We start from the raw sequence: 25540 nt of genomic DNA on the forward strand, positions 1-25540 counted from the left end.
TGGATGACATCTTGGTATATTCTGAATCCATGGAGGCCCACATTATGGATGTCAGACGAGTGTTGCAACGGTTACGAGAGAACAGGCTGTTCGGTAAGCTTGAGAAATGCGAATTTCACCGATCCCAGGTAACCTTCTTAGGTTACATCATTTCCGCTGAGGGGTTCTCCATGGATCCTGAGAAGGTTTCGGCTGTCTTACAGTGGCCCCAGCCCAGTGGTCTCCGTGCCCTGCAGCGCTTTTTGGGCTTTGCCAATTATTATCGGAAGTTCATCGGGGACTTTTCCATGCTAGTCAAGCCTCTCACGGATCTGACCAGGAAGGGCAGTAATTTCCAGGTCTGGCCGCTCTAGGCCATCCGAGCTTTTGAGGCTCTAAAGTCCGCCTTTGTGTCGGCTCCGATTCTGTCGCATCCAAACCCTGGGTTGCCCTTTGTCCTCGAGGTGGACGCGTCTGAGACGGGAGTAGGCGCCCTTCTGTCTCAGCGTAGAACACCAGAGGGTCCTCTGCTTCTTTGTGGGTTTTACTCCCGGAAACTGTCTTCCGCGGAGTGCAACTATCAGATTGGTGACAGGGAGTTATTGGCCATCGTGCAGGCCCTTAAAGAATGGAGGCACTTGCTCGAGGGCTCGGTGGTTCCGGTTCTCATCCTGACGGACCACAAGAATCTGACCTACCTTTCTGAGGCCAAGAGATTGACACCACGTCAGGCCAGATGGGCTCTGTTCTTGTCACGTTTTAATTACGTGGTCTCCTACCTACCCGGTTCCAAGAACATCAGAGCGGATGCCTTATCACGGCAGTACTCCGAGCTGTCCGGGGAGGAGTCGATTCCGACTTCGGTCATACCTCCGAATCAGATCCTGGCCGCCATTCGCACCAGCCTTACCTCTCCCCTGGGTGAGCAGATTTTGGCGGCTCAATCTGGTGCTCCCTCTGGGAGACCCAACGGCAGGTGTTTTGTGCCTGAGGAGTTGCGCACTCGGTTGTTGCGAACCTACCATAACTCCAAGGCCGCGGGGCATCCTGGAAAGAACCAGCTGTCCTGGGCTGTTTCACGTCTGTTCTGGTGGTCTTCTCTACGTTCCGACATCGCCGCATATGTAGCGGCATGCTCCGTTTGTGCCCAGAGTAAGTCCCCTCGGCACCTTCCGTTGGGCCTTTTGAAACCCATAGCCACCGGGGAGCGCCCATGGTCACACCTGGGGATAGATTTCATTGTGGACCTCCCTGCATCCCGAGGCCATACGGTCATTCTCATGATTGTGGACCGGTTTTCCAAAATGTGCCACTGTGTTCCTCTCAAGAAGTTACCCTCTGCACAAGAGTTGGCCACGATTTTCGCCAGGGAGGTCTTCCGGTTGCACGGTTTGCCCAAGGAGATTGTGTCGGATCGGGGGAGTCAGTTTGTGTCCAGGTTCTGGCGCGCCTTTTGCTCCCAGTTGGGGATTCATCTCTCTTTCTCCTCGGCCTACCACCCTCAGTCCAATGGGGCCGCAGAACGATCTAATCAGGCCTTGGAGCAATTCCTTCGTTGCTATGTCTCCGATCACCAAGACAATTGGGTTGACCTCCTGCCTTGGGCTGAGTTTGCCAGGAACACGGCGGTGAACTCTTCCTCTGGGACGTCTCCCTTTATGGCCAATTATGGGTTCCAACCTGCCGTGTTACCGGAGGTATTCTCTCCCCAGGATACTCCGGCTGTGGAGGATCACCTTTCCGTCCTACGTGCTTCTTGGGTACAGATCCAGAGGTCCCTTGAGGTCTCTGCGCAGCGCCAGAGACTCCAGGCTGATCGCAGACGAGCGCCCGCTCCTTCCTACCAGGTCAGAGACCGTGTATGGTTGTCCACCCGCAACCTCAACCTTCGAGTGCCCACTCCCAAGCTGGCTCCTCGCTTTGTTGGTCCCTTCCGAGTGCTTCGCAGGGTAAACCCGGTAGCCTATGCCCTTGCGCTTCCTCCTGGCATGCGGATCTCCAACGTGTTTCATGTCTCCCTGTTGAAGCCGTTGGTGTGTAATCGTTTCACTTCCTCGGTTCCTCGGCCCCGTCCGGTCCAAGTGGGCAATCGTGAGGAATATGAGGTGAGCAATATCCTGGACTCACGCCTGGTCCGCGGTCGGTTGCAGTTTTTGGTCCATTGGCGTGGTTATGGTCCAGAGGAGCGTTCCTGGGTTCCCTCCGCAGATGTCCATGCTCCTGCTTTGCTCCGAGCCTTCCACGCACGCTTCCCTCAGAAACCGTTCCTTACTCCGCGGAGGAGGGGCCCTTGAGGGGGAGGTACTGTCATGGTCTTACCTTCGTTTGACATGTGCTGGTGGCCATCTTGGTTTCTGGGTTTCTTGTAGCCTCCCACCCTGCGGCTTCTCCTTCCCACTGGGAGGAGCTGGATGCCTAGCTCATATATATAGAAGGTCTGTGGCTTCAGTTCCTTGCTTGGTCCTCCTGTGTTCACATGCTTCTAAGACTGCTGCTGCTTCTGGTTCCTGATCCTGGCCTCGTCTGACTACCCCGTTGGTTCCTGATCCTGGCTTCGTCTGACTACCCCGTTGGTTCCTGATCCTGGCTTCGTCTGACTACCCCGTTGGTTCCTGATCCTGGCTTCGTCTGACCACCCTCCTGGTTCCTGACCTCTGTCTACGCAAGACCCTGCTTCGGTTTAGCCATCCGTTTGGACTTTTGCTATGGCTTGATTTCCAATAAAGCCTTCTTATTTCCACTCATCTCTGTTGTACGTCTGGTTCATGGTTCCATGACAAACATGTATCATACCATGTGTAAGGAAACTGATAATGAAAGGAGTATCAAATATGTAATTTTATGAGACTCTGCTACCTAATCCTGAAGACAACTCACATGAAGGATATAGAAAATATCTGGCGGTATACAGGGAAAAGGAAAAGGGTAAGAACCATATTATCTAAGAAATTTGGTTCTAAGAGGGGATTGAAGGGAAATATGACTCCAGACTCCATCTTGTCATCTCTTACATGTACAGAATTGTTATAACATCTCACCCACGCACTGTTATGTGCATTCTTATATCACATCCCCTCCGCTCTGAGTTAGGTTCACTTATCTGTCTCAGGACAGATTCTGGGAATCTCCCAGAACTAGAACAAATGTTCTTACTCATTCAGGGTCATTCGGCACAACTGCGTACATTCTTATATGCGACGTATTACATACCCATAAAAAAATGTTACGGTAGTATCTGTGTGACCACCAATGTTTATCTTTTAGGATTCTGTTCATGCGTTCCACAATGCCGGAGCTTTGTGGGTGGTATGGGATATGGAATTTCCATTTAACCTTAAGGAGTCTTGTCAGCTCCTTGTTTACCATTGAGGTGGAAGCTGGCCCTTGGTCAGATTCAATTACCAATGGACAGCCCCACCTTGGAATGATGTCATGTGTCAGTATCCTTGCTACTGTTTTGGCATCTTCTTATCTTGTAGGGTAGACCTCTGGCCATCTTGAGAACATGTCAACTATGACCAAGGTGTTTTCTTGTTTACCTTTCTGTCTAGGTATGTGTGTGAAGTCTATCTGCAGATGTGGCCGTGTCAATGGCCGTCATGTGTCCCTCTGGCAGCTCCACTGCCACAGGGGTCAAAGAATGAGAAGACATGGTAGTATTTGAATCTTTCTCCACCACTTCCAACTCCAAAAAGATTTTCTTTATCAGCAAAGCCCTTGGTGTCAACTTTACAACCTAAAACACTAATTAGCCAATTGGATTGTAACATGCTTTACCAAACAGTGACTTATATATCCTAATAGTATGCATCTGGACGCAATTAGTATAGTCCAGGTGGGAAAGCCAAAACAGAGGAATGCCTTTGTCTAGATGCAGTACATGATGTCTCCTCTGTAGCCATCTAGCTCATGGGGGTCATTTATTAAGACTAGCTGTTTATACGCCAGTCTTAATTCCCATGCACTTGCAGCTGATGCTCCCAAGTTTTGTAAAGATGCAGGGCTTTACATAATTTTGACACTTGGTTCCGCCGACAGTGCGACATGGTATAAACTACTATAGCTTCCTTGCTGGCATAGTTTAACCCCTTAGTGACCACCAATACACCTTTTTACAGCGGTCACCTTAGGCTTTATTGGTCACCCATGAAGTGCGAGCCCGCCACATGTAAGCGGTGACAGAGGGAGTAGACTGCCTTTGTCTCCCATTGGCACCCTGCAAATGTGATTGCAGGGTGCCGATGTGTGTAAAGGCTCGCGGCTCGCTGGGGCATGCCTTGAGTGTTTTCCAGCAGGCTGCGCCCAAAAAAAAGTTGTTGTTTTTTTTTCATTGAAAATACGCTTTACAATTTAAAGAATTCCAAAAAGAAAGGCAGAATTACTCATTTATTCTTAGTCGTAACAAAAATGAACTTAATAACAACCGATTAAAAAGCATAATTTAACGCAAAATGATACCATTGAAAACTACTAGTCGTCCTGAAAAAATAGAACCCTCACACAACTACATAGAAAGAAAAAAAAAAAAGTTATGGTTCTTGGGAAGTGGAGATGCAAAAAGATTTTCTTTAAAAAAAAAAAGGTTTTATTGCACAAAAGTAGTAAAACGTAAAAAAGAAAACTATGTATTTGGTATTGCTGTAATCATACTGACACAGAGAATAAAGATATTTTGTTATTTATACCAACAAATGAACACCATAAAATGTATTATGTAAAAACTCTGTGGCAGTATTGCTGTGTTTTCCCATCTCCCTCCTAGAAATAGTTAATAAAAGTTAATCAGAAAGTTACGTGTACCCTAAAATGAAACCCTAAAATAAAACTGCAACTTGTCCCATAAAAAAAAACAAGCCCCCATACAGCTACAGATAGACGGAAAAATAAAAAAGTTATAGCTCTTTGAAGGTGACGACCAAAAAAGGAAGAAAAATGCTTGGTCAGTAAGGCCCAAAACAGGCTGCTCACTAAAGGGTTAAGACCCATTTTCTTTCCATGATGGCCACTGAGGAAGGGGTTAGATAAGCTCTGAAAAGTGTCTGGTTGCAATAAGAATATTTGCAGAATCCAGGACCCCATTAAAGAACCCATTATTCTGTTGAAGAAATACTGCTTATGCTGGAGAAGTAGGGAAATAGTGGAGCGCTCCTAGGACATTATGACTATGAAAACTCAGTTTGAACACAGCCCGCTACAACACGTGCAACGCTGAGATCGAGTTACGGCGCACATGAGTTACAGCGATCCAGCGAGCACTATCCCGGTACAGACAACACCCATACCCAGTACAGGGATGCAGAGGTAAAGGTGAGCGCAATTGTCACCACATTGGACGCCACGGTCGGTGAACAGCTAACCACCAACAGTGAGTACATGCCACTTTACTACCATTAAGAACATATTGTTAAAGAGGAATTGCTAATAACCAGAATGCAAATGGAGAAAACAATCTAAAGGGACATTCACATTTGTGGCAGAGTGATCAGGCAAGCAGTTCAATCGCCGGAACTGCCTGCCGAATCCGGCAATCTGCATGTGAACAGACAGCATTTGTAGATAAATCCGGGTGCAGATTTGTCTCACAAATGCATTGCAAGAACGGATCCGTCTATTCATTTGTCAAACAGACGAACAGATCTGTTTCAATTTTTTTCCCACACTTTTGCGGTATTTATAATGCCAGATCCGGCACTAATACATTCCCATGGAAAAAAAATGCCAGATCCGGCATTCAGGCATGTGTTCCGTTTTTTGGGCCGGAGATAAAACTGCAGCATGCTGTGGTATTATCTCCGTCCTGAACAGTCATAAAGACTGAACTGAAGACATCCTGATGCATCATGAACGGAATGCTCTCTATTCAGAATGCATCGGGATAAAACTGACCAGTTCTTTTATATAGAGCCCCTAGGACGGAACTCTATGCCGGAAAAGAAAAGCGCTGACGGTGCTGGTATCCTACAGTTTGAACATTATACTTTTCCCCAAGGTGTTAAATGTGATTTCATACAGAACAACAGATACCTTACATAATAATAATGTACAAACAAATTTAAAAAGACAAATTTAGCTCTGTTGAATCTGTATACATCAATAAAATGTTTAGAATAGTTGAATTTTAAAAAAGAAAACGAAAGACTGTTCACAAGTTCAACATAATGTTTTGCCAGTATCTGCAATGCCAAAAGCATGTACATCATTAATCAACACCCTATTTTCTCACACTTTTAGATTTGGAGAATGTTTAGCAACATTTTTCCACTGAAACATAGATGGTGACTAGTTTATAATATTTTCTTTGTCATGGTGAAAACAGGTGTGATTGAGTCATTATATAACTTGACATCCTTGAATTTATTTGAAACAGGAAATTAAAGAATATAAAAAATGTTACTGATATTTTGAAATAGATATATAATTATATGATAACAATTATAAAGATTACTTTGACAATAGCACTAGGGCCAGTAATCATTTACTTAATTAAATGTTAAAGGGGATATCAGAGATCAATAAAAAACTTGAACGTCTTTCAATGACATTATACTCACCCATTTTTCCAAAGCCAATCTCTGTGGCACTCATCCAGCCCAGTCCTATAGACGTCACGTAACCACCGCAGGCAATCACTGTCTTTAGTGGTCTAACCGTGATTGGCTGCAGCAGTGACATGCTGTACACCTGCGCATCACCCTGCAGGAAATGGTTTTAGTGATGTGCAGGTGTATGGCAAGTAAATGCTGTAGCCAATCACTGTCCTCATCATTAGACTTAGCAGAATGACTGGCTACAGTTGTCATGTGCTATGTATATTCATCACTGCTGCTGTTTATAAACAAGAAGCGGGAGCGGGACAGGAAGAGCGATTCAGAGAGCAGAGATGAAGAAAGCAGTAAGTATAACATGATTTTTTATTTATTTTAGGCTGTTAGTAGGCTTGTACTTAGTATAGTAAATAATACTAGTAATAGTATCACCTGCATATACAAAATACCATGCCAGCAGTTTTTGGTCAGTTCAGTGGTTCACTGGTTAGACCTTTGAGCTTGCAGCATTTGGTTAAAAGCAAACCAAAGATAATATCTGCATGGAGTTTTAATCTTATTCAATTGTTTGTGTGGCTTCCCTTCCCCCACACTCCAAAATCATACTGGTAAATGAATTGGTAAGTTAGTTGGCTTGCTATCAAAAAAAATTGGCACAGAAAATAATGCACTAAAACAATTGATGCAAACATAATATATGGACTAAGCCCTCACTCTAATGACAAAATCTGAGACTCTTAGCCAATATATTTTAATAAAAACACATCTGTGCCCACCTACGCGCACCACGCTGGTCTCAGTCAGAGAAGTCCTACTCTAAACCTACCTATGGCATTCGGCATCTACACTCACCTAAAGAATTATTAGGAACACCTGTTCTATTTCTCATTAATGCGATTATCTAGTCAACCAATCACATGACAGTTACTTCAATGCATGTAGGGTTGTGGTCCTGGTCAAGACAATTTCCTAAACTCCAAACTGAATGTCAGAATGGGAAAGAAAGGTGGGCTACAACAGCAGAAGACCCCACTGGGTACCACTCATCTCCACTACAAATAGGAAAAAGAGGCTACAATTTGCACGAGCTCACCAAAATTGGACTGTTGAAGACTGGAAAAATGTTGCCTCGTCTGATGAGTCTCGATTTCCGTTGAGACATTCAAATAGTAGAGTCCGAATTTGGAGCAAACAGAATGAGAACATGTATCCATCATGCCTTGTTACCACTGTGCAGGCTGGTGGTGGTGTAATGGTGTGGGGGATGTTTTCTGGGCACACTTTAGGCCCCTTAGTGCCAATAGGCCATCGTTTAAATGCCACGGGCTACCTGAGCATTGTTTCTGACCATGTCCATCCCTTCATGACCACCATGTACCCATGCTCTGATGGCTACTTCCAGCAGGATAATGCACCGTGTCACAAAGCTCGAACCATTTCAAATTGGTTTCTTGAACATGACAATGAGTTCACTGTACTAAAATGGCCCCCACAGTCTCCAGATCTCAACCCAATAGGGCATCTTTGGGATGTGGTGGAATGGGAGCTTCGTGCCCTGGATGCGCATCCCTCAAATCTCCATCAACTGCAAGATACTATCCTATCAATATGGGCCAACATTTCTAAAGAATGCTATTAGCACCTTGTTGAATCAATGCCATGTAGAATTAAGGCAGTTCTGAAGGCAAAAGGGGTCCAACACCGTATTAGTATAGTGTTCCTAATAATTCTTTAGGTGAGTGTATATTTAGGAGAGTAGACCCTGCACATATCGTGTGTTGCTCCTAGTTACCTCTGTGTGCACCAAGCAACCAATAAGAGCACACACTGCTACATGTACCACCTTAATCAAGGTTGCCTATTAGATAGGTGGGGCAAAAGTGCACATTAATGCTACTTGGAGCAACACACTATATGTGCAGTGTCTACTCTCCTGAATATAGATGCTCAACGGCAAAAGGTAGGTTTAGAGTAGGACCTGCCTGACTGACACCACCGTGGCGCGGGTAGGTGGGCACAGATGTGTTTTGATCAAAATATATTGGCTAAGAGACTCAGATTTTATTATTAGAGTGAGGGCTTAGTCCATATTTTATGTTTGTATCTATTGTTTTAGTGCATTATTTTCAGTGACTTTATAAATGTAGCCATGCACATTCCCATATTTACTACCATATCGTGCAGGATGTTTTGCATCTTTTTTTTTCTTTCTTTTTCTTTCTCTTTTTGCCCCATTTATCTAATAGATGACCTTGATTAAGGTGGTACATGTAGCTGTGTGTTTCTCCTCTCATTGGTTACTTTGTGAGGTAACTAGGAACAACACACTATATATGCAGTGTCTGCTCTCCTGAATATAACTGCCCAACAGCATAGGTAGGTTTAGTGTAGGACCTGCTTAACTGAGACCACTGTGGCACAGATAGATGGGCATAGATGTGTTTTGATCAAAATGTATTGACTAAGACCATCAGGTTTTAACCCTAATACATGTGGGAAAAATAATACCTTTAAGTTAATATCATAGAGGAATCCCGGACCCTATGGAGGGCTCCACATGGGCTAAAATTTTGTTGCAGTGCACAGTGACATAGAATTTGTTTAACGTTTGTTGTGGCTGTCAGAGTGATGCAGAATAAAATTTTCTGTAACAGAATGTGATAGCTAGGAATGATGAAAATGTGTTCAGTTGTCTGGTAATACCGTCCTAGTTCCAACCATAAACTATTGCAGTAATGATGCAGACTAATTTTTATTTTCCGCTACAGTAACATATATTAGCTACGATAAATTTAGATTAAGTTGGTGAAGTAATTTGTGTGGTTCATTCCGATACACTCCTCCTGTATGGCAATAATCCAGCTGCTATGTTTGATCCATCCAGCAAGCTCGACCCATAAGGCTTTAACCCTAATACATGTTGAATAGAGTTGAGCGAACACCTGGATGTTCGGGTTCGAGAAGTTCGGCCGAACATCCCGGAAATGTTCGGGTTCGGGATCCGAACCCGATCCGAACTTCGTCCCGAACCCGAACCCCATTGAAGTCAATGGGGACCCGAACTTTTCGGCACTAAAAAGGCTGTAAAACAGCCCAGGAAAGAGCTAGAGGGCTGCAAAAGGCAGCAACATGTAGGTAAATCCCCTGCAAACAAATGTGGATAGGGAAATGAATTAAAATAAAAATTAAATAAATAAAAATTAACCAAAATCAATTGGAGAGAGGTTCCATAGCAGAGAATCTGGCTTCCCGTCACCCACCACTGGAACAGTCCATTCTCAGATATTTAGGCCCCGGCACCCAGGCAGAGGAGAGAGGTCCCGTAACAGAGAATCTGTCTTCATGTCAGCAGAGAATTAGTCTGCATGTCATAGCAGAGAATGAGGCTTCACGTCAGCCACCACTGCAACAGTCCATTGGCATATATTTAGGCCCAGCACACACACAGGCAGAGGAGAGAGGTCCCGTAACAGAGAATCTGGCTTCATGTCAGCAGAGAATCAGTCTGCATGTCATAGCAGAGAATCAGGCTTCACGTCAGCCACCACTGCAACAGTCCATTGTCATAAATTTAGGCCCAGCACCCAGGCAGAGGAGAGAGGTCCCGTAACAGAGAATCTGGCTTCATGTCAGCAGAGAATCAGTCTTCATATCATAGCAGAGAATCAGGCTTCACGTCACCCACCACTGTAAGAGTCAATTTTCATAAATTTAGGCCCAGAACCCAGGCAGAGGAGAAAGGTCCCGTAACAGACAATCTGGCTTCATGTCAGCAGAGAATCAGTCTTCATATCATAGCAGAGAATCAGGCTTCACGTCACCCACCACTGTAAGAGTCAATTTTCATAAATTTAGGCCCAGAACCCAGGCAGAGGAGAAAGGTCCCGTAACAGACAATCTGGCTTCATGTCAGCAGAGAATCAGTCTTCATATCATAGCAGAGAATCAGGCTTCACGTCACCCACCACTGTAAGAGTCAATTTTCATAAATTTAGGCCCAGAACCCAGGCAGAGGAGAAAGGTCCCGTAACAGACAATCTGGCTTCATGTCAGCAGAGAATCAGTCTTCATATCATAGCAGAGAATCAGGCTTCACGTCACCCACCACTGTAAGAGTAAATTTTCATAAATTTAGGCCCAGAACCCAGGCAGAGGAGAAAGGTCCCGTAACAGACAATCTGGCTTCATGTCAGCAGAGAATCAGTCTTCATATCATAGCAGAGAATCAGGCTTCACGTCACCCACCACTGTAAGAGTCAATTTTCATAAATTTAGGCCCAGAACCCAGGCAGAGGAGAAAGGTCCCGTAACAGACAATCTGGCTTCATGTCAGCAGAGAATCAGTCTTCATATCATAGCAGAGAATCAGGCTTCACGTCACCCACCACTGTAAGAGTAAATTTTCATAAATTTAGGCCCAGAACCCAGGCAGAGGAGAAAGGTCCCGTAACAGACAATCTGGCTTCATGTCAGCAGAGAATCAGTCTTCATATCATAGCAGAGAATCAGGCTTCACGTCACCCACCACTGTAAGAGTCAATTTTCATAAATTTAGGCCCAGAACCCAGGTAGAGGAGAAAGGTCCCGTAACAGACAATCTGGCTTCATGACAGCAGAGAATCAGTCTGCATGTCATAGCAGAGAATCAGGCTTCACGTCAGCCACCACTGCAACAGTCCATTGTCATAAATTTAGGCCCAGCACCCAGGCAGAGGAGAGAGGTCCCGTAACAGAGGATCTGGCTTCATGTCAGCAGAGAATCAGTCTGCATGTCATAGCAGAGAATGAGGCTTCACGTCAGCCACCACTGCAACAGTCCATTGGCATATATTTAGGCCCAGCACACACACAGGCAGAGGAGAGAGGTCCCGTAACAGACAATCTGGCTTCATGTCAGCAGAGAATTAGTCTGCATGTCATAGCAGAGAATCAGGCTTCATGTCAGCCACCACTGCAACAGTCCATTGGCATATATTTAGGCCTAGCACACAGGCAGAGGAGAGGTTCATTCAACTTTGGGTAGCATCGCAATATAATGGTAAAATGAAAATAAAAATAGGATTGAATGAGGAAGTGCCCTGGAGTCCAATAATATATGGTTATGGGGAGGTAGTTAATGTCTAATCTGGACAAGGGACGGACAGGTCCTGTGGGATCCATGCCTGGTTCATTTTTATGAACGTCAGCTTGTCCACATTGGCTGTAGACAGGCGGCTGCGTTTGTCTGTAATGACGCCCCCTGCCGTGCTGAATACACGTTCAGACAAAACGCTGGCTGCCGGGCAGGCCAGCACCTCCAAGGCATAAAAGGCTAGCTCTGGCCACGTGGACAATTTAGAGACCCAGAAGTTGAATGGGGCCGAACCATCAGTCAGTACGTGGAGGGGTGTGCACACGTACTGTTCCACCATGTTAGTGAAATGTTGCCTCCTGCTAACACGTTGCGTATCAGGTGGTGGTGCAGTTAGCTGTGGCGTGTTGACAAAAGTTTTCCACATCTCTGCCATGCTAACCCTGCCCTCAGAGGAGCTGGCCGTGACACAGCTGCCTTGGCGACCTCTTGCTCCTCCTCTGCCTTGGCCTTGGGCTTCCACTTGTTCCCCTGTGACATTTGGGAATGCTCTCAGTAGCGCGTCTACCAACGTGCGCTTGTACTCGCGCATCTTCCTATCACGCTCCAGTGCAGGAAGTAAGGTGGGCACATTGTCTTTGTAGCGTGGATCCAGCAGGGTGGCAACCCAGTAGTCCGCACAGGTTAAAATGTGGGCAACTCTGCTGTCGTTGCGCAGGCACTGCAGCATGTAGTCGCTCATGTGTGCCAGGCTGCCCAGGGGTAAGGACAAGCTGTCCTCTGTGGGAGGCGTATCGTCATCGTCCTGCCTTTCCCCCCAGCCACGCACCAGTGATGGACCCGAGCTGCGTTGGGTGCCACCCCGCTGTGACCATGTTTGATCCTCATCCTCCTCCACCTCCTCCTCATCCTCGTCCTCCTCGTCCTCCAGTAGTGGGCCCTGGCTGGCCACATTTGTACCTGGCCTCTGCTGTTGCAAAAAACCTCCCTCTGAGTCACTTCGAAGAGACTGGCCTGAAAGTGCTAAAAATGACCCCTCTTCCTCATCCTCCTCCTCCTCCTCCTGGGCCACCTCCTGTTCCATCATCGCCCTAAGTGTTTTCTCAAGGAGACATAGAAGTGGTATTGTAACGCTGATAACGGTGTCATCGCCACTGGCCATGTTGGTGGAGTACTCGAAACAGCGCAACAGGGCACACAGGTCTCGCATGGAGGCCCAGTCATTGGTGGTGAAGTGGTGCTGTTCTGTAGTGCGACTGACCCGTGCGTGCTGCAGCTGAAACTCCACTATGGCCTGCTGCTGCTCGCACAGTCTGTCCAGCATGTGCAAGGTGGAGTTCCACCTGGTGGGCACGTCGCATATGAGGCGGTGAGCGGGAAGGCCGAAGTTACGCTGTAGCGCAGACAGGCGAGCAGCGGCAGGATGTGAACGCCGGAAGCGCGAACAGACGGCCCGCACTTTATGCAGCAGCTCTGACATGTCGGGGTAGTTGTGAATGAACTTCTGCACCACCAAATTCAGCACATGCGCCAAGCAAGGGATGTGCGTCAAATTGGCTAGTCCCAGAGCTGCAACGAGATTTCGCCCATTATCACACACCACCAGGCCGGGCTTGAGGCTCACCGGCAGCAACCACTCGTCGGTCTGTTGTTCAATACCCCGCTACAACTCCTGTGCGGTGTGGGGCCTGTCCCCCAAACATATGAGTTTCAGAATGGCCTGCTGACGTTTACCCCGGGCTGTGCTGAAGTTGGTGGTGAAGGTGTGTGGCTGACTGGATGAGCAGGTGGAAGAAGAGGAGGAGGAAGCCGAGAAGGAGGAGGTGGCAACAGGAGGCAAAGAATGTTGCCCTGCGATCCTTGGCGGCGGCAGGACGTGCGCCAAACAGCTCTCCGCCTGGGGCCCAGCTGCCACTACATTTACCCAGTGTGCAGTTAGGGAGATATAGCGTCCCTGGCCGTGCTTACTGGTCCACGTATCTGTGGTTAGGTGGACCTTGCTACAGATGGCGTTGCGCAGTGCACACTTGATTTTATCGGATACTTGGTTGTGCAGGGAAGGCACGGCTCTCTTGGAGAAGTAGTGCCGGCTGGGAACAACATACTGTGGGACAGCAAGCGACATGAGCTGTTTGAAGCTGTCTGTGTCCACCAGCCTAAATGACAGCATTTCATAGGCCAGTAGTTTAGAAATGCTGGCATTCAGGGCCAGGGATCGAGGGTGGCTAGGTGGGAATTTACGCTTTCTATCAAATGTTTGTGAGATGGAGAGCTGAACGCTGGCGTGTGACATGGTTGAGACGCTTGGTGACGGAGGTGGTGGTGGTGGTGTTGGTGGTACATCCCCTGTTTGCTGGGCGGCAGGTGCCAACGTTCCTCCAGAGGCGGAGGAAGAGGCCGAGGCGGCAGCAGCAGAATAGGCCGAGGCGGCAGCAGCAGAAGAGGTAGCAGGGGGAGCCTGAGTGACTTCCTTGGTTTTAAGGTGTTTACTCCACTGCAGTTCATGCTTTGCATGCAGGTGCCTGGTCATGCAGGTTGTGCTCAGGTTCAGAACGTTAATGCCTCGCTTCAGGCTCTGATGGCACAGCGTGCAAACCACTCGGGTCTTGTCGTCAGCACATTGTTTGAAGAAGTGCCATGCCAGGGAACTCCTTGAAGCTGCCTTTGGGGTGCTCGGTCCCAGATGGCGGCGGTCAGTAGCAGGCGGAGTCTCTTGGCGGCGGGTGTTCTGCTTTTGCCCACTGCTCCCTCTTTTGCTACGCTGTTGGCTCGGTCTCACCACTGCCTCTTCCTCCGAACTGTGAAAGTCAGTGGCACGACCTTCATTCCATGTGGGGTCTAGGACCTCATCGTCCCCTGCATCGTCTTCCACCCAGTCTTGATCCCTGACCTCCTGTTCAGTCTGCACACTGCAGAAAGACGCAGCAGTTGGCACCTGTGTTTCGTCATCATCAGAGACATGCTGAGGTGGTATTCCCATGTCCTCATCATCAGGAAACATAAGTGGTTGTGCGTCAGTGCATTCTATGTCTTTCACCGCTGGGGAAGGGCTAGGTGGATGCCCTTGGGAAACCCTGCCAGCGGAGTCTTCAAACAGCATAAGAGACTGCTGCATAACTTGAGGCTGAGACAGTTTCCCTGGTATGCATGGGGGTGATGTGACAGACTGATGGGGTTGGTTTTCAGGCGCCATCTGTGCGCTTTCTGCAGAAGACTGGGTGGGAGATAATGTGAACGTGCTGGATCCACTGTCGGCCACCCAATTGACTAATGCCTGTACCTGCTCAGGCCTTACCATCCTTAGAACGGCATTGGGCCCCACCATATATCGCTGTAAATTCTGGCGGCTACTGGGACCTGAGGTAGTTGGTACACTAGGACGTGTGGATGTGGCAGAACGGCCACGTCCTCTCCCAGCACCAGAGGGTCCACTAACACCACCACGACCATGTCCACGTCCGCGTCCCTTACTAGATGTTTTTCTCATTGTTATGGTTCACCACAACAACAAATATATTATTTGGCCCAATGTATTGTATTCAAATTCAGCGGGATATAAATTTGAGGCCTAGTATTTAGGCGCTGGGTGACCGGTATGGATTTAGTGACAGAATTAGACTTGGAAATGCACAGAAGCGTGTGTGTGAAGTTATTCTGAATGACCCAATGTGCACCTTGAATATTATATACCCTTTTTGGGATAGATTTCAAATAGCTCTGATATAGCAGGAACCACTAAATTATGAAATTGCTAAATTGGGAATTGTACTTCAACCCAGAACAAAAAATGTGCTTTGACGGGCACTAAATAACTTTCCCAGCTACAACAGGACAGCGGTAACGAGAGATTTAGAGGGATTTAAATTTGAGGCCTAGTATTTAGGCGCTGGGTGACAGGTATGGGTTTAGTGACAGAATTAGACTTGGAAATACACAGTAGCGGGTGTGTGTGAAGTTATTCTGAATGACCCAATGTGCACCTTCAATATTATATACCCTTTTTGGGATAGATTTCAAATAGCTCTGATATAGCAGGAACCACTAAATTATGAAATTGCTAAATTGGGAATTGTACTTCAACCCAGAACAAAAAATGTGCTTTGACGGACACTAAATATCTTGCCCAGCAACAACAGTACAGCGGTAACGAGAGATTTAGCGGGATATAAATTTGAGGCCTAGTATTTAGGCGCTGGGTCACCGGTATGGATTTAGTGACAGAATTAGACTTGGAAATGCACAGAAGCGTGTGTGTGAAGTTATTCTGAATGACCCTATGTGCACCTTCAATATTATATACCCTTTTAGGGATAGATTTCAAATAGCTCTGATATAGCAGAAACCACTAAATTATGAAATTGCTAAATTGGGAATTGTACTTCAACCCAGAACAAAAAATGTGCTTTGACGGACACTAAATATCTTGCCCAGCAACAACAGTACAGCGGTGGGTAACAAGAGATTTAGAGGGATTTAAATTTGAGGCCTAGTATTTAGGCGCTGGGTCACCGGTATGGATTTAGTGACAGAATTAGACTTGGAAATGCACAGAAGCGTGTGTGTGAAGTTATTCTGAATGACCCTATGTGCACCTTCAATATTATATACCCTTTTAGGGATAGATTTCAAATAGCTCTGATATAGCAGAAACCACTAAATTATGAAATTGCTAAATTGGGAATTGTACTTCAACCCAGAACAAAAAATGTGCTTTGACGGACACTAAATATCTTGCCCAGCAACAACAGTACAGCGGTGGGTAACGAGAGATTTAGAGGGATTTAAATTTGAGGCCTAGTATTTAGGCGCTGGGTCACCGGTATGGATTTAGTGACAGAATTAGACTTGGAAATGCACAGAAGCGTGTGTGTGAAGTTATTCTGAATGACCCTATGTGCACCTTCAATATTATATACCCTTTTAGGGATAGATTTCAAATAGCTCTGATATAGCAGAAACCACTAAATTATGAAATTGCTAAATTGGGAATTGTACTTCAACCCAGAACAAAAAATGTGCTTTGACGGACACTAAATATCTTGCCCAGCAACAACAGTACAGCGGTGGGTAACGAGAGATTTAGAGGGATTTAAATTTGAGGCCTAGTATTTAGGCGCTGGGTCACCGGTATGGATTTAGTGACAGAATTAGACTTGGAAATGCACAGAAGCGTGTGTGTGAAGTTATTCTGAATGACCCAATGTGCACCTTCAATATTATATACCCTTTTTGGGATAGATTTCAAATAGCTCTGATATAGCAGAAACCACTAAATTATGAAATTGCTAAATTGGGAATTGTACTTCAACCCAGAACAAAAAATGTGCTTTGACGGACACTAAATATCTTGCCCAGCAACAACAGTACAGCGGTAACGAGAGATTTAGAGGGATTTAAATTTGAGGCCTAGTATTTAGGCGCTGGGTGACAGGTATGGGTTTAGTGACAGAATTAGACTTGGAAATACACAGTAGCGGGTGTGTGTGAAGTTATTCTGAATGACCCTATGTGCACCTTCAATATTATATACCCTTTTAGGGATAGATTTCAAATAGCTCTGATATAGCAGAAACCACTAAATTATGAAATTGCTAAATTGGGAATTGTACTTCAACCCAGAACAAAAAATGTGCTTTGACGGACACTAAATATCTTGCCCAGCAACAACAGTACAGCGGTGGGTAACGAGAGATTTAGAGGGATTTAAATTTGAGGCCTAGTATTTAGGCGCTGGGTCACCGGTATGGATTTAGTGACAGAATTAGACTTGGAAATGCACAGAAGCGTGTGTGTGAAGTTATTCTGAATGACCCAATGTGCACCTTCAATATTATATACCCTTTTAGGGATAGATTTCAAATAGCTCTGATATAGCAGAAACCACTAAATTATGAAATTGCTAAATTGGGAATTGTACTTCAACCCAGAACAAAAAATGTGCTTTGACGGACACTAAATATCTTGCCCAGCAACAACAGTACAGCGGTAACGAGAGATTTAGAGGGATTTAAATTTGAGGCCTAGTATTTAGGCGCTGGGTGACAGGTATGGGTTTAGTGACAGAATTAGACTTGGAAATACACAGTAGCGGGTGTGTGTGAAGTTATTCTGAATGACCCAATGTGCACCTTCAATATTATATACCCTTTTTGGGATAGATTTCAAATAGCTCTGATATAGCAGGAACCACTAAATTATGAAATTGCTAAATTGGGAATTGTACTTCAACCCAGAACAAAAAATGTGCTTTGACGGACACTAAATATCTTGCCCAGCAACAACAGTACAGCGGTAACGAGAGATTTAGCGGGATATAAATTTGAGGCCTAGTATTTAGGCGCTGGGTCACCGGTATGGATTTAGTGACAGAATTAGACTTGGAAATGCACAGAAGCGTGTGTGTGAAGTTATTCTGAATGACCCTATGTGCACCTTCAATATTATATACCCTTTTAGGGATAGATTTCAAATAGCTCTGATATAGCAGAAACCACTAAATTATGAAATTGCTAAATTGGGAATTGTACTTCAACCCAGAACAAAAAATGTGCTTTGACGGACACTAAATATCTTGCCCAGCAACAACAGTACAGCGGTAACGAGAGATTTAGAGGGATTTAAATTTGAGGCCTAGTATTTAGGCGCTGGGTGACAAGTATGGGTTTAGTGACAGAATTAGACTTGGAAATACACAGTAGCGGGTGTGTGTGAAGTTATTCTGAATGACCCAATGTGCACCTTCAATATTATATACCCTTTTAGGGATAGATTCCAAATAGCTCTGATATAGCAGGAACCACTAAATTATGAAATTGCTAAATTGGGAATTGTACTTCAACCCAGAACAAAAAATGTGCTTTGACGGACACTAAATATCTTGCCCAGCAACAACAGTACAGCGGTAACGAGAGATTTAGAGGGATTTAAATTTGAGGCCTAGTATTTAGGCGCTGGGTGACAGGTATGGGTTTAGTGACAGAATTAGACTTGGAAATACACAGTAGCGGGTGTGTGTGAAGTTATTCTGAATGACCCAATGTGCACCTTCAATATTATATACCCTTTTAGGGATAGATTCCAAATAGCTCTGATATAGCAGGAACCACTAAATTATGAAATTGCTAAATTGGGAATTGTACTTCAACCCAGAACAAAAAATGTGCTTTGACGGACACTAAATATCTTGCCCAGCAACAACAGTACAGCGGTAACGAGAGATTTAGAGGGATTTAAATTTGAGGCCTAGTATTTAGGCGCTGGGTGACAGGTATGGGTTTAGTGACAGAATTAGACTTGGAAATACACAGTAGCGGGTGTGTGTGAAGTTATTCTGAATGACCCAATGTGCACCTTCAATATTATATACCCTTTTTGGGATAGATTTCAAATAGCTCTGATATAGCAGGAACCACTAAATTATGAAATTGCTAAATTGGGAATTGTATTTCAACCCAGAACAAGAAATGTGCTTGAACGGACACTAAATAACTCGCCCAGCTACAGCACTAGGGACAGATTTAGCTGGATATAAATTTGAGGCCTAGTATTTAGGCGCTGGGTGACCGGTATGGATTTAGTGACAGAATTAGACTGGGATATGGCCAAAAAATAAACAGACTATTGCTGGTTAAATGCACTTGGTGTGACAGCTTCACCCTGATGTAGGCTTTAGCCAAAAAACAACCACACCATTGAGGGTTAAATGCACTTGGTGACAGGCGCAGCTTGCCCCTGATTTTGTATATGGCCAAAAAATGAACAGACTATTGCTGGTTAAATGCACTTGGTGTGACAGCTTCACCCTGATGTAGGCTTTAGCCAAAAAACAACCACACCATTGAGGGTTAAATGCACTTGGTGACAGGCGCAGCTTGCCCCTGATTTTGTATATGGCCAAAAAATGAACAGACTATTGCTGGTTAAATGCACTTGGTGTCACAGCTTCACCCTGATGTAGGCTTTAGCCAAAAAACAACCACACCATTGAGGGTTAAATGCACTTGGTGACAGGCGCAGCTTGCCCCTGATTTTGTATATGGCCAAAAAATGAACAGACTATTGCTGGTTAAATGCACTTGGTGTGACAGCTTCACCCTGATGTAGGCTTTAGCCAAAAAACAACCACACCATTGAGGGTTAAATGCACTTGGTCGCAGCTTGTGCTGGCGCACCACAAGACACAAAATGGCCGCCGATCACCCCAGAAAAATGAGACTGACAAACGGTCTGTGCAGCCTAAAAACAGTGAGCAATTGAGGATCAGCAGCTCAATGATCCACAGCTGCAGATCGATCAGTTAATCAAGTCCTTTGGAGGAGTTAATCTGCCTAATCTCGCCCTACTGTCGCAGCCGCAACCTCTCCCTACGCTAATCAGAGCAGAGTGACGGGCGGCGCTATGTGACTCCAGCTTAAATAGAGGCTGGGTCACATGGTGCTCTGGCCAATCACAGCCATGCCAATAGTAGGCATGGCTGTGATGGCCTCTTGGGGCAAGTAGTATGACGCTTGTTGATTGGCTGCTTTGCAGCCTTTCAAAAAGCGCCAAGAAAGCGTCACAAAAGCGCCAAGAAAGCGACGAACACCGAACCCGAACCCGGACTTTTACGAAAATGTCCGGGTTCGGGTCCGTGTCACGGACACCCCAAAATTCGGTACGAACCCGAACTATACAGTTCGAGTTCGCTCATCCCTAATGTTGAAATCAAAATACCATTCAGTTCATAGTATGGACGGATCCACATGGGCTAAAATGTTGTTGCTCTGCACAGTGACGTATAATTTGTTTAAAATTTGTTGTTGCTGTCAGAGTGATGCAGAATAACATTTTTACATAACAGAACGTGTTAGCTAGGAATGATGAATTTGGGTCCAGTTGGTGGAGCGATTTATTTGGCAATACAGTCATAGTTCCGACCATAAACTATTGCAATAATGATATTAGCTTTTATGAATTTTGGTTGAGTTGGTGGAGTGATTTGTATGGTTTATTCCAATAACCAATAACACTCCTTCCGAATGGCAATAATCCAGCTGCCATTGATCTATTCAGCAAGTTTGGCCCATCTGGGTTTAACCCTAATACATGGAGTTATTTTACCCCAGGCATTCCATCTCCAACTTCCTGGAGGGACAAGTTGCATTCAGCACTAACTGTTCTGTGGTGCCTTTACTTGTCCAGGGCTGGACACGTGATGCACTGAAGGGATCACTGTGTGTCAACAGGTGTAGGCTACCCACTCAACATCATTCCTCATATGGATCAGGGATTGTAATACTTGAGCAAACTAATTTATTTGGTAAAAGACTAATACATTTTCTAAAAGACTAATATTTTTGTTAAAAGAATCATTTTTCAAACAAGAAATTACATTCAACTTGTGAGCAACTCTGCTGTGCAAAGAATCAATTTATTTGCACTCCCCTAGGGTGTTAAATAAGACTGCGCTGTAACACTAAGTCACATTAACTATTTGGCTAAAAGAAGCAGTTAAATATCAATGTGGCTATACCACAAACAGTAGAAGGAGACAGGCCTATCACCCCAATTTGTGAATCAGGGCCTTATAGAATTGTTTATCTATTAATCAATGTGCACACGCCACAAACAATAGAATGAGACAGGCGTATCCCCCAATCTGTGTTTACAGTGAAATGGTGACAACCGTTTGTGATGAGGTTTTTATAGGGGCTGTGACATCACAACAGATCGATATCTGCTTATTGATGGCTGCAAACCATTATGGTTCATATCGCATTTCTGAGCTTCTTACTTTCACTTTATAACATGTGTAGCGACCATTTTAGATGAAAAAAACAAAAAACTATTCATTAACAGCGCAAGGAAATTTGGATGAGTTGAGAGTCAACTTTTCCAAGTCAGATCGAAGTCAATTAATTTCCCTTTGATTCGATCAACACTAGCCATAACATTTTTAGCTTATGTGTCACGTTCCTCTAGATTATTTTATAAACCAAACAGATTTTTTCAGTTTGGTATCTAATCAAATGTAATTTATGGTGAAAGTCTCTTCTTCTGACCTGCAATAATTCTTCTGCAACTACTCCCTTGATTAGGCCGACTGTCATATACCATACTTCCTCTTCCAATATTAAGTTTGTTTAAAGATAATTATGAATACTGAAGCCAAGTTCCACCAGCTGTATCTCCTGTTAACTATATGTGGAAGAGAACAGCGGTCTCTAGAGCATTACCCTTATCTTTTGTAACGTAATTATGAGACTAATAACTGTAATTCTGTATGATCTACAATGAGCAGTTTTCTCACTTTAGTTGGCTCATTTATTTACATTTTACTAGTGTTGATTGAGCACTGTAGTGTTCGGAGGCTCAGGCCGAACACATTATGATATTCACCCGAGTATAATGGAAGTCAATGGGAGAACCCAAGCATTAAACCAGGTACCCCCTGCTCTGAAGAGGGGAGGGTGCCTGCTTATTAAGAAAATGTCAGAAATTGTTGGTAACACCACCAAAATGGTTCTGTAACAGCATGGGGAGGATGTATGGATGCATCTTGGACTGGCTGGTCGCTGATGGGAACTATGTTGTCCAAATAGTACGCCACTTTTACATAATGACAATAATATGCACAAAACCAAGAAAAAAAAGATTTTAGAGGAAAATTTTTTAGAAAACATTCTTTCCTGAATATTTACTTGTATATAAAGTGCAAGTGCTGCCAAAAATTCCAAGGAAGAGGCACTCCGATACACCCTTTAAAAATTATGATTGATGGCCTGCTGGTGACTCTCAAAAAAATTAGGAGCAAGGGCCTTCTGATCTGATATCTAAAACATTATGGGCGGTGGCCTGCTGCCGCTTTGGTCACTCTAGTTAACCTGGGGCCGATGGAACGTCCCAGTGACGGCGACGATCCATTCGGATGTCTGGTCTATCAACTTTCGATGTAATTGTCAGCTCAAAACCATTCTAAACTACGGGCAATGGAGAATCATTATTTGATTCCGGAGAAGGGGCCTGAGAAATGGCTACCACATCCAAGGAAGGCAAGCGGGTGGCGTGCAAATCACACACTCCAGACTCATTGAGGTAGTGATTAGAGTTGAGCGAACACCTGGATGTTCGGGTTCGAGAAGTTCGGCCGAACATCCCGGAAATGTTCGGGTTCGGGATCCGAACCCGATCCGAACTTCGTCCCGAACCCGAACCCCATTGAAGTCAATGGGGACCCGAACTTTTCGGCACTAAAACGGCTGTAAAACAGCCCAGGAAAGGGCTAGAGGGCTGCAAAAGGCAGCAACATGTAGGTAAATCCCCTGCAAACAAATGTGGATAGGGAAATGAATTAAAATAAAAATTAAATAAATAAAAATTAACCAAAATCAATTGGAGAGAGGTTCCATAGCAGAGAATCTGGCTTCCCGTCACCCACCACTGGAACAGTCCATTCTCAGATATTTAGGCCCCGGCACCCAGGCAGAGGAGAGAGGTCCCGTAACAGACAATCTGGCTTCATGTCAGCAGAGAATTAGTCTGCATGTCATAGCAGAGAATGAGGCTTCACGTCAGCCACCACTGCAACAGTCCATTGTCATAAATTTAGGCCCAGCACCCAGGCAGAGGAGAGAGGTCCCGTAACAGAGGATCTAGCTTCATGTCAGCAGAGAATCAGTCTGCATGTCATAGCAGAGAATCAGGCTTCACGTCAGCCACCACTGCAACAGTCCATTGTCATAAATTTAGGCCCAGCACCCAGGCAGAGGAGAGAGGTCCCGTAACAGACAATCTGGCTTCATGTCAGCAGAGAATTAGTCTGCATGTCATAGCAGAGAATGAGGCTTCACGTCAGCCACCACTGCAACAGTCCATTGGCATATATTTAGGCCTAGCACCCAGGCAGAGGAGAGAGGTCCCGTAACAGAGGATCTGGCTTCATGTCAGCAGAGAATCAGTCTGCATGTCATAGCAGAGAATCAGGCTTCACGTCAGCCACCACTGCAACAGTCCATTGTCATAAATTTAGGCCCAGCACCCAGGCAGAGGAGAGAGGTCCCGTAACAGACAATCTGGCTTCATGTCAGCAGAGAATTAGTCTGCATGTCATAGCAGAGAATGAGGCTTCACGTCAGCCACCACTGCAACAGTCCATTGGCATATATTTAGGCCTAGCACCCAGGCAGAGGAGAGAGGTCCCGTAACAGAGGATCTGGCTTCATGTCAGCAGAGAATCAGTCTGCATGTCATAGCAGAGAATCAGGCTTCACGTCAGCCACCACTGCAACAGTCCATTGTCATAAATTTAGGCCCAGCACCCAGGCAGAGGAGAGAGGTCCCGTAACAGAGGATCTGGCTTCATGTCAGCAGAGAATCAGTCTGCATGTCATAGCAGAGAATCAGGCTTCACGTCAGCCACCACTGCAACAGTCCATTGTCATAAATTTAGGCCCAGCACCCAGGCAGAGGAGAGAGGTCCCGTAACAGACAATCTGGCTTCATGTCAGCAGAGAATTAGTCTGCATGTCATAGCAGAGAATGAGGCTTCACGTCAGCCACCACTGCAACAGTCCATTGGCATATATTTAGGCCTAGCACACAGGCAGAGGAGAGAGGTCCCGTAACAGACAATCTGGCTTCATGTCAGCAGAGAATCAGTCTGCATGTCATAGCAGAGAATGAGGCTTCACGTCACCCACCACTGCAACAGTCCATTGGCATATATTTAGGCCTAGCACACAGGCAGAGCAGAGAGGTCCCGTAACAGACAATCTGGCTTCATGTCAGCAGAGAATCAGTCTGCATGTCATAGCAGAGAATGAGGCTTCACGTCACCCACCACTGCAACAGTCCATTTTCATAAATTTAGGCCCAGCACCCAGGCAGAGGAGAGAGGTCCCGTAACAGACAATCTGGCTTCATGTCAGCAGAGAATTAGTCTGCATGTCATAGCAGAGAATGAGGCTTCACGTCAGCCACCACTGCAACAGTCCATTGGCATATATTTAGGCCTAGCACCCAGGCAGAGGAGAGAGGTCCCGTAACAGAGGATCTGGCTTCATGTCAGCAGAGAATCAGTCTGCATGTCATAGCAGAGAATCAGGCTTCACGTCAGCCACCACTGCAACAGTCCATTGTCATAAATTTAGGCCCAGCACCCAGGCAGAGGAGAGAGGTCCCGTAACAGACAATCTGGCTTCATGTCAGCAGAGAATTAGTCTGCATGTCATAGCAGAGAATGAGGCTTCACGTCAGCCACCACTGCAACAGTCCATTGGCATATATTTAGGCCTAGCACACAGGCAGAGGAGAGGTTCATTCAACTTTGGGTAGCCTCGCAATATAATGGTAAAATGAAAATAAAAATAGGATTGAATGAGGAAGTGCCCTGGAGTCCAATAATATATGGTTATGGGGAGGTAGTTAATGTCTAATCTGGACAAGGGACGGACAGGTCCTGTGGGATCCATGCCTGGTTCATTTTTATGAACGTCAGCTTGTCCACATTGGCTGTAGACAGGCGGCTGCGTTTGTCTGTAATGACGCCCCCTGCCGTGCTGAATACACGTTCAGACAAAACGCTGGCTGCCGGGCAGGCCAGCACCTCCAAGGCATAAAAGGCTAGCTCTGGCCACGTGGACAATTTAGAGACCCAGAAGTTGAATGGGGCCGAACCATCAGTCAGTACGTGGAGGGGTGTGCACACGTACTGTTCCACCATGTTAGTGAAATGTTGCCTCCTGCTAACACGTTGCGTATCAGGTGGTGGTGCAGTTAGCTGTGGCGTGTTGACAAAAGTTTTCCACATCTCTGCCATGCTAACCCTGCCCTCAGAGGAGCTGGCCGTGACACAGCTGCCTTGGCGACCTCTTGCTCCTCCTCTGCCTTGGCCTTGGGCTTCCACTTGTTCCCCTGTGACATTTGGGAATGCTCTCAGTAGCGCGTCTACCAACGTGCGCTTGTACTC

The sequence above is a fragment of the Bufo gargarizans genome, chromosome 8 (assembly GCF_014858855.1).
Source record: "Bufo gargarizans isolate SCDJY-AF-19 chromosome 8, ASM1485885v1, whole genome shotgun sequence".
In the NCBI taxonomy this organism is placed as follows: domain Eukaryota; kingdom Metazoa; phylum Chordata; class Amphibia; order Anura; family Bufonidae; genus Bufo; species Bufo gargarizans.